Below are 13675 nucleotides of genomic sequence, written 5' to 3'. Positions count from 1 at the left end.
TAACAATAGAAGAATAATTCAAAATGAACTTCCTGTAATAATTGGCAAAGCCCAAAAAACGCATCAGCGCCTTCTGATTCTCAGGAAGCTCCCACTCAAGCACAGCGCGGACCTTCTCGGGGTCCATGCGAAAACCAGAAGCGGAGAGAATAAACCCCAGAAATTGAATTTCTGGAACCGCAAACACACATTTTTCCAGTTTCGCATATAATTTATTCTCCCGCAGGATGAGCAAGACCTGACGTAAATGTTCCTTATGAGTTTTGAAATCGGGAGAAAAAATCAAAATGTCATCCAAATACACCAATACAAATTTTCCCATCCAATGATAAAAAATGCTGTTCACGAAATGCTGAAAAACGGCTGGGGCATTCATCAAACCAAAAGGCATAACCAAATTTTCAAAATGGCCCTCAGGGGTATTGAAGGCCGTTTTCCATTCGTCCCCTTCTCTGACCCTGACCAGGTTGTATGCCCCTCTTAGATCTAATTTGGAAAAGACTTTAGCCCCAACAACCTGGTTAAACAGGTCCGGGATCAGAGGAAGCGGATAAGGGTCACGAATTGTGATACTGTTCAGCTCCCTGAAATCCAGACAAGGTCTTAAAGAACCATCTTTTTTCTTAACAAAGAAAAAACCAGCGGCAACAGGTGACTTCGAGGGTCGTATGTGTCCTTTTCTCAGACTCTCAGAGATATAAGCACGCATAGCGATCCTCTCAGGTTGGGAAAGATTGTATAAACGAGATTTAGGCAGCTTGGCATCTGGGATGAGATTAATAGGGCAATCGTACTCCCTGTGCGGGGGCAAATCCTGAGCTCCACTCTCAGAGAAGACATCCGAAAATTCAGAGAGAAAAGATGGTACAGTCTTAGTAGCAACCTCAGAAACAGATGTCATGAGGCAATTCTCTCTGCAAAAGTCACTCCAACCATTTATTTGCCTCGCTTGCCAATCAATGGTGGGGTTATGTTTAGTGAGCCAGGGTAGCCCTAACACTAGAGGGGTAGGCAAACCGCTAAGGACGAAACATGACACATCCTCAACATGAGCATCACTCACAATTAAACGGATATTGTGAACTATGCCCTTTAATGATTTCTGAGAAAGTGGAGCGGAATCAATCGCAAAAACCGGAATATCCTTTCCCAAAGTGCACACCTGGAAACCATGAGCTATTGCGAATTGACTATCAATGAGATTGACCGCTGCTCCACTATCCACAAAAATCTCACAAAAAATGCTCTTGCTCTCTAGCGCCACCCTAGCAGGCAGGACAAAACGGGAACTACAAGCAAACGGAAAACCTTCAATTTCCGCCTCAACCCTGCCAATAGTAACAGACGGAACATTTTTAAAAGATTTTTTCCTCTTTGTTTCTTTATTATTCCCAGAGAACTGCCTGAATCTCCTAGAGGGACAAATATTTGCCAAATGATTTATACCTCCACAACAAAAACAAACCCTCCCATGCGGGCTGAATCTTCTATTGTCAGAAGCAATCAACCCCAGCTGCATGGGCTCCTGCTCAGAAGGGGCTGACAGCGACTGAGACCCCTGCGCACAGAATGGGACTGCTGCACAGTCCTGGGACCGAGTATGACAGGAAGGAGAGATCTCTCCTCTCTCTCTAAGACGCCTGTCAATACGAACGGCCTGAGACATAGCAGAGTCCAAAGAAATAGGCCTTTCATGAAAGGCAAATGCATCTTTCAATCCCTCTGAAAGACCATGGACAAAATTGACTTCGGAGTGCAGCATCATTCCAACCAGTATCAGCTGCCCATCTCCGAAATTCTGAGCAGTATATCTCTGCGGATTGTTTACCCTGGCATAATAGACGTAGTCTAGACTCCGCCAGAGCAATACGATCCGGATCATCATATATCTGACCCAGGGCTAAAAAGAATTCATCCACTGAACGGAGGGGCCGTGCCCCCTCCGGCAGCGAAAAGGCCCAGGACTGAGCGTTACCCCTGAGCAGCGATATAATGATCCCCACCCTCCGTTCCTCATCACCAGAGGAATGGGGAAGAAGGCGAAAATGGAGTTTGCAAGCCTCTCTAAAACGCACAAGATTCTCACTACCCCCGGAAAACGTATCCGGGAGCGAGATCTTAGGCTCAGAACAAACTCCATGAACGCCAGCTGAACCGGTCACTTGAAGCTGAGAAAAAGTCCTGCGGAGATCAGCTACTTCCAATGAAAGACCCTGAAGGCGTTCAGCCAAAAGTGAAACCGGATCCATGCTTGAGACGGTTATGGCGGCTTATAATGTCACGGACGGTGTACAGGAAACAAGGCAAAGCAACATGCATAAATGACTCGCTGGATCCAACAGCTAAGGAACCAAAGGGAGACCCCTGCAGAAGACCTGGCACTTTCCCTGGCTGCTCAGCCTATGCAAAGATCCGAATGGTGGAGGTTTGCATATCCACGTACCTTGACTATATAACCCCTGAGCACCCTACAATATTGAGGGGACACGACCACCGGCCCCCTACACAAGACACGGAGGGAGTCAGGGTCACCTGGGATCCAGCAAACAGAAAATAACAGATAAATGTTCAACACTTAACTTTGTAGCAGAAAGGAGAACAAGATCAGCATGCACACACACTCCAGGAAGAAGTATAAGCCGCCCAGAAAAGCATTCTGGGGAGGAATTTAAAGGGAAGCAATTAGTCCAACACATGACAGCTGAGAGAGGCTAATGAGATGAGGAACTGAATACCACAACAAAGAAACTCAAGGAGGAGGTTCTGAAAGGCCTCTGTCAGAGCTTCTTAGCTGTCTGGTTGTGACAAACACACACCTGGCCACGGAACAGCTGATAAGCCAATTGTCCCATTACTTTTGGTCCCTTAAAGAGGACCTTTCATTGGTCCAACATTGTGAACTAAGTATTATGATCTGTAGAGCAGCGCCCAGGGATCTCACTGCACTTACTATTATCCCTGGGCGCCGCTCCGTTCTCCTGCTATGGCCTTCGGTATCTTCGGTCACTTGGTTATAGTAGGCAGAGACTTAGGGGACTTGGTTATAGTAGGATGAGACTGCCCTTGTTCTCCTGGCCTGTCTCCTTCTCCCAGAAAAAAAACTCCCAGGCTGTGAGCTCTACGCTGCGATTGGCTAGCGCTACAGACTAGGAGAAGGAGACGCCTAGGAGAACAAGGGCAGTCTCCGCCTATTATAACCAAGTGACCGAACATACCGGAGGGCATAACAGGAGAATGGAGCGGCGCCCAGGGATAATAGTAAGTGCAGTGAGATCCCTGGGCGCCGCTGTACAGATCATGACACTTAGTTCACAATGTTTGGACCGATGAAAGGTCCTCTTTAACAAGTGGGAGGCACATATGCAAACTGTTGTAATTCCTACACCGTTCATCTGATTTGGATGTAAATACCCTGAAATTAAAGCGGACAGTCTGCAGTTAAAGCATATCTTGTTTGTTTCATTTCAAATCCATTGTGGTTGTGTATAGAGCCAAAAATGTTAGAATTGTGTCAATGTCCCAATGTTTATGGACCTGACTGTATATGATAGATAGATAGATAGATAGATAGATAGATAGATAATGGACGAATGGGGATAGATACATAGATAGATAGATAGATAGATAGATAGATAGATAAAATCAATGAAATGAGGGCAGCACTCTGGTCTTGTGATGAAAAAGGTGGATTTTATTACACCCAACAGCAATACAGCATTTCAGCTCTCAATGGAGCCTTTGTCAAGCTCACAAAGGCTCCATTGAGAGAGCTGAAATGCTGCATTGCTGTTGGGTGTAATAAAATCCACCTTTTTCATCACAAAATCGGAGTGCTGCCCTCATTTCATCGATTTTATTCTACTGTTCCTGGTCCAGGAAATAAAGTGGGATTTGCACCTGGCAACCTATAGAGTGCTGCTGCTTTTTTTCCATAGATAGATAGATAGACAAAAAAAAAAAGTAATAGCAGCACTCCTAAGATGCCAGGTGTAAGTTCTTGGAAGGTTTTGGACGAAAAAACAGTCACTAGTGAAGAAGGTAACAAGGCAGCACTCCGGTCTTCGGTGAAAAAAGTGGATCTTTATTACACCCAATGCTAATGCAACGTTTCAGCTCATCTGAATGGAGCCTTTTTCAAGCAATAGACACAGTGCTCTAAACTCACATATAAATAGGGCCGTGTTATAGGACCTACATGATCAACGTCAATTTGTCAATAAATATGATTTAAATAAATATAAATTGTGATTCTATAAAAAAAAAAATCATATAATAGCATGGAATTTCTGTGATTCAATAAATTGTGCTTTGCAAAAATGTACAGACGTGGACAAAATTGTTGGTACCCTTTGGTCAATGAAAGAAAAAGTCACAATGGTCACAGAAATAACTTTAATCTGACAAAAGTAATAATAAATTAAAATTCTATAAATGTTAACCAATGAAAGTCAGACATTGTTTTTCAACCATGCTTCAACAGAATTATGTAAAAAAATAAACTCATGAAACAGGCATGGACAAAAATGATGGTACCCCTAACTTAATATTTTGTTGCGCAACCTTTTGAGGCAATCACTGCAATCAAACGCTTCCTGTAACTGTCAATGAGACATCTGCACCTCTCAGCAGGTATTTTGGCCCACTCCTCATGAGCAAACTGCTCCAGTTGTGTCCGGTTTGAAGGGTGCCTTTTCCAGACTGCATGTTTCAGCTCCTTCCAAAGATGCTCAATAGGATTGAGGTCAGGGCTCATAGAAGGCCACTTTAGAATAGTCCAATTTTTTCCTCTTAGCCATTCTTGGGTGTTTTTAGCGGTGTGTTTTGGGTCATTGTCCTGTTGCAAGACCCATGACCTGCGACTGAGACCAAGCTTTCTGACACTGGCTAGTACATTTCTCTCTAGAATTCCTTGATAGTCTTGAGATTTCATTGTACCCTGCACAGATTCAAGACACCCTGTGCCAGACGCAGCAAAGCAGCCCCAGAACATAACAGAGCCTCCTCCATGTTTCACAGTAGGGACAGTGTTCTTTTCTTGATATGCTTCATTTTTTCGTCTGTGAACATACAGCTGATGTGCCTTGGCAAAAACTTCGATTTTTGTCTCATCTGTCCACAGGACATTCTCCCAGAAGCTTTGTGGCTTGTCAACATGTAGTTTGGCATATTCCAGTCTTGCTTTTTTATGATTCGTTTTCAACAATGGTGTCCTCCTTGGTCGTCTCCCATGTAGTCCACTTTGGCTCAAACAACGACGGATGGTGCGATCTGACACTGATGTTCCTTGAGCATGAAGTTCACCTTGAATCTCTTTAGAAGTCTTTCTAGGCTCTTTTGTTACCATTCGGATTATCCGTCTCTTAGATTTGTCATCAATTTTCCTCCTGCGGCCACGTCCAGGGAGGTTGGCTACAGTCCCATGGATCTTAAACTTATGAATAATATGTGCAACTGTACTCACAGGAACATCTAGTTGCTTGGAGATGGTCTTATAGCCTTTACCTTTAACATGCTTGTCTATAATTTTCTTTCTGATCTCTTGAGACAGCTCTTTCCTTTGCTTCCTCTGGTCCATGTCGAGTGTGGTACACACCATATCACCAAACAACACAGTGATTACCTGGAGCCATATATATAGGCCCAATGGCTGATTACAAGGTTGTAGACACCTGTGATGCTAATTAGTGGACACACCTTGAATTAACATGTCCCTTTGGTCACATTATGTTCTGTGTTTTCTAGGGGTACCATCATTTTTGTCCATGCCTGTTTCATGAGTTTATTTTTTTACATAATTCTGTTGAAGCATGGTTGAAAAACAATGTCTGACTTTCATTGGTTAACATTTATAGAATTTTAATTTATTATTACTTTTGTCAGATTAAAGTTATTTCTGTGACCATTGTGACTTTTTCTTTCATTGACCAAAGGGTACCAACAATTTTGTCCACGTCTGTATATATATCATGTGGCTTTATATACATAAAAATCCATGATAGTGACTAATGAGAGGTGCATCTGTGCTAATTATATATACATATAAAATAAAATTCAAGACATACGCACAACATGATTCCGACCATGTGCAGTTAAACAGGCGTCCCATGATGCACAAAGTGCCTGCGCCAACCTCCTTCCAGCCTTCGCGAGACCACTGCGTCATCCCCGTGCATGCACACTGCGAATGAGGCCGCGTCCTAGCCTATACTAACGATGGAGAGCTGGGTACAATTGATCTAATGCGCATGACCATGCGGACTGCAATATATTTTCTATCAGTAACTACAGGGAGTGCAGAATTATTAGGCAAGTAATAGGCAAAATAATAAGTTGTATTTTTGAGGATTAATTTTATTATTGAACATCAACCATGTTCTCAATGAACCCAAAAAACTCATTAATATCAAAGCTGAATATTTTTGGAAGTAGTTTTTAGTTTGTTTTTAGTTTTAGCTATTTTAGGGGGATATCTGTGTGTGCAGGTGACTATTACTGTGCATAATTATTAGGCAACTTAACAAAAAACAAATATATACCCATTTCAATTATTTATTTTTACCAGTGAAACCAATATAACATCTCAACATTCACAAATATACATTTCTGACATTCAAAAACAAAACAAAAACAAATCAGTGACCAATATAGCCACCTTTCTTTGCAAGGACACTCAAAAGCCTGCCATCCATGGATTCTGTCAGTGTTTTGATCTGTTCACCATCAACATTGCGTGCAGCAGCAACCACAGCCTCCCAGACACTGTTCAGAGAGGTGGACTGTTTTCCCTCCTTGTAAATCTCACATTTGATGATGGACCACAGGTTCTCAATGGGGTTCAGATCAGGTGAACAAGGAGGCCATGTCATTAGATTTTCTTCTTTTATACCCTTTCTTGCCAGCCACGCTGTGGAGTACTTGGACGCGTGTGATGGAGCATTGTCCTGCATGAAAATCATGTTTTTCTTGAAGGATGCAGACTTCTTCCTGTACCACTACTTGAAGAAGGTGTCTTCCAGAAACTGGCAGTAGGACTGGGAGTTGAGCTTGACTCCATCCTCAACCCGAAAAGGCCCCACAAGCTCATCTTTGATGATACCAGCCCAAACCAGTACTCCACCTCCACCTTGCTGGCGTCTGAGTCGGACTGGAGCTCTCTGCCCTTTACCAATCCAGCCACGGGCCCATCCATCTGGCCCATCAAGACTCACTCTCATTTCATCAGTCCATAAAACCTTAGAAAAATCAGTCTTGAGATATTTCTTGGCCCAGTCTTGACGTTTCAGCTTGTGTGTCTTGTTCAGTGGTGGTCGTCTTTCAGCCTTTCTTACCTTGGCCATGTCTCTGAGTATTGCACACCTTGTGCTTTTGGGCACTACAGTGATGTTGCAGCTCTGAAATATGGCCAAACTGGTGGCAAGTGGCATCTTGGCAGCTGCACGCTTGACTTTTCTCAGTTCATGGGCAGTTATTTTGCGCCTTGGTTTTTCCACACGCTTCTTGCGACCCTGTTGACTATTTTGAATGAAACGCTTGATTGTTCGATGATCACGCTTCAGAAGCTTTGCAATTTTAAGAGTGCTGCATCCCTCTGCAAGATATCTCACTATTTTTGACTTTTCTGAGCCTGTCAAGTCCTTCTTTTGACCCATTTTGCCAAAGGAAAGGAAGTTGCCTAATAATTATGCACACCTGATATAGGGTGTTGATGTCATTAGACCACACCCCTTCTCATTACAGAGATGCACATCACCTAATATGCTTAATTTGTAGTAGGCTTTCGAGCCTATACAGCTTGGAGTAAGACAACATGCATAAAGAGGATGATGTGGTCAAAATACTCATTTGCCTAATAATTCTGCACTCCCTGTATAGTGATAAGGTAAACAAATCATTTGAAGGGCCTGTAGGGACAATTATGAGGTATATAACCAACGTATCATACTGCGATTCAAGATATCTAAATAAAGGGACATCCGGCTCCCAGTGTCCATCGGGATACATGTCTATCCCTATGTGGGATGAGGAACTAGGACACAGTCCGTGCCCACAGTCCCCAACCACCCTATCCCGGATCACGTATGGGGATTAAAACAATGGGAAAAGGGGAAATATAATATAACATTCCATCATGTTGCGAATCTGGATGTCTATAATGGGGGACACACGACCCCCAGCAATCACTGGGACACGTGCATACCCCCATATGGAATAAGGAACAGGGGCACTGTAAATGTCCCGATCCCCAACCATCCCATCCTAGATCGCGCATTAGGAAGAAGAAAAAAGGTGGAAACCTCAATTGATCTAACAAACCATCTAAAAGGGAACCCGGCTTAGCAAGGAATCCTACCCATAAAACCAGAGAGAACTGAGCGATACAATTCGGAGCCCCCCATTCCTCAACTGGGTGAAAGTTGTCAGAAAGCAACAGAAGGGATATAGGAACGTGATAGGTGAGATCCATCTCCCGGAACAGGTCATTCTGGCATCTCTTGATGTTGTCAGTCTATATACATCCATTTCCCATGAGAGAGGCATTAATGCAGTTAGGGCCTGTCTACTTGACACTCCCTATTCTGCCTATGCAAATAATTTTTGATTTCATTACTTAATATAGTATTTACCGGTACCTACTTTATGTTCCAAGACGACTTCTTTATTCAATTACACGGCACCGCAATGGGGTCAAACGTAGCGTCAAATTATGCTAACATCTTTATGACACATTTGGAGGAGAGATTCATCTATGTGAGCCACCACTTCAGACATGTCCTGGAGTGGTGGCGTTACATAGATGACATTTTTCTGCTTTGGACAGGCGAGATGTTAGAATTGCATGATTTCAGAGAATTCCTCAATAACATAGACTCTGAGGTAAAGTTCACATTAGTCTCTTCAGAATTGGAGATTCAGTTTCTGGATGTGACAGTGAAGAAAGTTGACACCTTAGCACCGATCTTTACATAAAAGCAATGGACGAAAACACACTACTTAGGTATGACAGTTGCTAAAATAGTTTCGAGCAAAATCCTTAGAGTTAAAAGGATAGTACAGAATGATCATGATCTGGAACACAGATTAGGGGAGATGGAGGCGAAATTCATTAGAAGAAGCTTGTGCGACTTCATACCACTGAAGTTCAGGCTTTTTCTAGAGAATCTCTATTGAGAAAGGATAAAACATCAACACCTCGATTATAATGTTTTCCTTTTGTCTCACACTTTTTCCCCCATGAGTGGTCAAATTAGTGGTATATTCAGGAAACATTGGCCCATTTTGGGCAGTAATTTTAGATATATTCCCGAGGTTAACAATCCACCACTTATGTCTTATTGACCAACTAGTACGGGCAGATGTGGGTACCAAGAAAAGTACATTCCGATCCTATTTTGGTGTATCTAAAACGGGATGTTACCCATGTCTTAATTGTGTGAACTGTCCTCTCATGCTAAAAGGTACTTCTTTTACACACCCTGACACTGGGATGGATTTCACAATTAAGCATTACCTAACCTGTGATTCCACACATGTGGTATATCAGCTTGAATGTCCGTGTCATCTCCTTTATGTGGGAGAAACAACATGGGATGTCAAAACTAGGCTCAATCAACGTGAACTGTATTGGATATATCATTTACAGACTCTGAAATCTAAGGGGTTGAATGTGGAATTCAGGGTGATTTGGGGGTCATTCACATCGGGGTCTAAGCTGAGGTCTGATTAACATTGGGGCTCTGATTGGTGGTCTGAGGTTTTAATGGGGTCTTATTAACATAGGGGGTCTGATTGGGGCTGTCATCTGAGGTCTGATTAACATTGGGGCTGTGATTGGTGGTCTGAGGTCTAATGAAAATTATTTTTTTCTTATTGTCCTCCTCTAAAACCTGTGCGTCTTATGGGGTGAAAAATATGGTAGATAGTTTATGTAAATATAGATGATCGATGGATAGATAGATAGACATTAGATAGATAGATAATGTATAGATTGTAGATAGATTATAGATTTTAGATCGATCGATCGATAATGGATACATATTAGATAGATTGATAGATATTAGAAAGATCAGATAGATAGATATTCTTTTCTTTGAATGTGTAGATTTAATTTTTTCTTCTACACATTTTCATATCTGTGCTTTTGCTATCAGGTCTCAGCTAGATGATCTAAGTGAGAATTCCTACAGCAGGGCATGATTTGTAATTTAACTAATTACACAAACGTCCCCATTAATGCCACCTCTGGCATATCTCCGAGCCGCCACTGATTGATTTTACATATCGTTCCCCCCCCCCCCCACTCCCAAACACTGTCTATTTAAATATTCATAATCTGACAAGTTCTTTGCTAAGGTAACAGACTGATCGCCCACAATAACAGAAATCACTGTTTCAACAATGGAACTATTTTGGTTCTTAATCTTAACCCAACGCTTCATTAGTCCACATGGACTAAGCCCTGACCCCCCAGAGCATTACACCAATTACCGTCTTTCCTTTACATGAGAGGCTACTGCATAATTACCTACCACGATACGCGGATAATATGGAAAATATTACAATTTTTTATAGGGTCCCGTGACATTGAAGTGTTAGTGTCAAAATTTCCTCATTTGTCGTGATTCCGTTTTCACCTCCCCAAACGCCAATCCAATACTTAATCACATTTTCAAGTGTTATATACAATACACATCCATAGAGATCCATAAGTGTTTCTTTATTGGATCTGCTCCATGTGTCCTGGGCCTTCAAGGTCCTTCAATTCCGCCTGCTGTTATTAAACGGCACGTCTGTCCGCTCCGGAGGCAATAAACGCAGCAAGATGTGGTGTATTTTCAAAAGATACATTTAGGATTTAATGTTTTAACTGTATCACTTGGAACCTAGAAGCAGGCACAAATATCTGCAGCGGAGCATACACACCTTGACTTGTAGCTTCTATGGGTTTATCAGTGCCGGGGGAGACATTTGCTGGAGTGTACATGGTCGTCCACAATGAATGAACAGCTTGCTGCTACATATTAATCTACTTCATGACTCAAATGAAGTGCAAGGAAAAATATTATCAAAATGTCCCCGATCCTTATTGAAATAGTAAGCGATTATTAACAGCTTGGAGACTCGGTTGCCTCCTATTTTTATTTTTATGGGTCATTAGGATGCCCGGTTTATAGTAGATTTTGTTTCATTGATTAACTAACGTTTAAATTGTTAGTGGATATAAAGGCGAACACTTGATTTTTCCTTAAAGGGGTTGTCCCACCAAAAATAGTCAACATTTTTTAAACCAGCACTTGGACCTGAAAGCTTATTTTTATTGGATGTATTTAAAACTTTAGTATAGCCACTGAGTTATTCAATAAAATGTATCTTTTTAACGCCACCGGCTGTTCGTTAATTTTCTTATTTTCTGTCCTCCTGGCTGAGGTGGTCGCACATGCTCAATTCTATCTTTTAACTGCCAACAGACGTATATGCTGTCAGAAGCTGTGACAAATACAGGAAGGCCTCTTGCACGCGAGCGTATGGCTTTTTCAGTATTTTGTGGTCCGCCGTGTGCATTCTGTTTTTTGCGGAACGGAACAGCTGGCCCCTGATAGAACAGTACTATCTTTGTCCATTATGCGGACTATAATAAGACATGTTCTATCTTTGAACAGAATGGAAAAATGGAAATACGGAAGCGGAAGGCATACGTAGTACCTTCCGTTTTTTTTTGTGGATCCATTGAATTAAATGGTTCCATATACGGTCCATATACGGAATGCAAAAAACGGAATGTAAACAGGGAAAAACATTTGTGTGCAAGAGGCACACACCCTGAAAAAAGACATTGCCCTGAGAAAGGACACATGCCCTGAGTTGCTAGCTTGAAATATACTGATTATTATCACCTACACAGCTCAAAGAGCAGCCACACAGAGAGCAATTTTAATTAATTATTTCCTTTATTGGATATCCAAAAACATTGAATGGTATATCAATTAAAACATATACAAAAACAGCACATAATGGGAACACTACGGTGTTACAAATAATTTGTATAAAAACAGAATAAGCTCCAAACCAATAAGGGACTAGTATCCCCCCATACACAAATATCAAGCAGTATCCGCCTAGTGGGGCACATATAGTAGTAATAGCACCCAACACATGCATACATAAACACTCCAAACATTTAAAGGAGTGTGAGCCTGGGTGCAGCCAACACTAGGCAGGGACTGCAAAAGGAACGGGGGAAAGAAATCACAATTTAAAGTGCAAGTGCAATTTGTACCTACTGACCCTGGTCTGAAGCAGCCGCCCGACGATCGTTTTGCTTCCTCTTGGGGCTTGAAATATACTGAGCAGAGTAATTGGAGCAATGAAGGGAGATCTCTGGATCCATGTTAAGTACAGGGCAAGCTCAAGGGGAGTGTCCTTTCTGCCTCAGCTCATAGGGTGTGTCCATTCTTCTGCAGCTCAGTATCATTCAAGTAAATGGGGAGTGTCCTTCAACCACGTACTCCTCTCCCTCCATTTAGTAGAAGTGTTAATGGGAGTCCAGTAGCTGTCCTATGTAATAACAGTCTTTTATTGTAGGATATTTGGTTTAAGACCAAGGTGGACCTCGTGAAGACCTGATAAAAAAAAATACAAAAATGATACATAACATACTAATACTATTAAGGCTGGTTTATAGGAAATGCATGTGTGGTAGTGGAAACGTACTCTATCAGTCCCCTGAGCTGCAAATTGAGCAGCAGGTTTTCTCAGCTATAGTTTATTGTTAGTAACTGTTGGGTCAATTGGGTTGAGATTTAAGTCATATTATTTGAGTTTGTATTCTTTCAAGAAATTGCCTGCAACATATTTTATTTTAATTTAGCCACCTGTTCTAGATAAACTGTGAGCAAGCTCTTCCGCTCGGCTTGGAATAGTAGAGACAAGTACTGTAGATAATGTTGAGCCAATTAAAGAAGGGATGAACAAAATGAGTGTTCATAATTTATAGCAAGTATTTTAGTGTGATTTACGAGAGGGGTGGTTGGATGGATAAATAAATAGAGAAAGAAAGAAAGAAAAAGACAGATCGATAGTTAATATATAGATAGATAATAGATAGATAGATAGATAGATAGATAATAGATAGATATCGAGTAAAAGTCCTTTAATCTGGTATCTGGGACTTACACAGAAACTATGGAGAACCATTATGCTAGGATTTCAACCTTTGGTCATTTTCGATGGTGATTGCCAACTTCAAGACATACTCATTGTTCACTTCCTATAGCAACAACCAGTTTTAATTAACTATAAGAAAACTCTAAATGGAACTACTTACTGTCATGTGGTTGGTTACGGAAGCAAAGGTTCACCTTTGTCACATGCCGGAGGCCCAAGGCAGTCCTCCGGGACGTCATGTGAACAGGACACAGGCAAAACGGATCTAGGACCCACAGAGAACTTTATTACAAGTGTAATAAAAGGACATGACAGTAAGCAGATTAGGCAATAGTGGTAGCACTACCACAGAACCAAGTGCACCGGCAAAACCCAGAGAGCGAAGAGCCAGTAAGCCCAGTTCTTCACAGAGCCCCTGGTGGTGGGGATAAACTGGGCCGAGGGCTCACTGTTCGCACCTCCAGGAAGGTCCTGGTAAACTTGGCCTCTACCTGCAGAGAACCAGGCTGGTACA

Source organism: Bufo gargarizans, chromosome 7, assembly GCF_014858855.1.
Source record: "Bufo gargarizans isolate SCDJY-AF-19 chromosome 7, ASM1485885v1, whole genome shotgun sequence".
Taxonomy (NCBI): domain Eukaryota; kingdom Metazoa; phylum Chordata; class Amphibia; order Anura; family Bufonidae; genus Bufo; species Bufo gargarizans.
Note: the sequence above shows the minus strand (reverse complement) of the source record.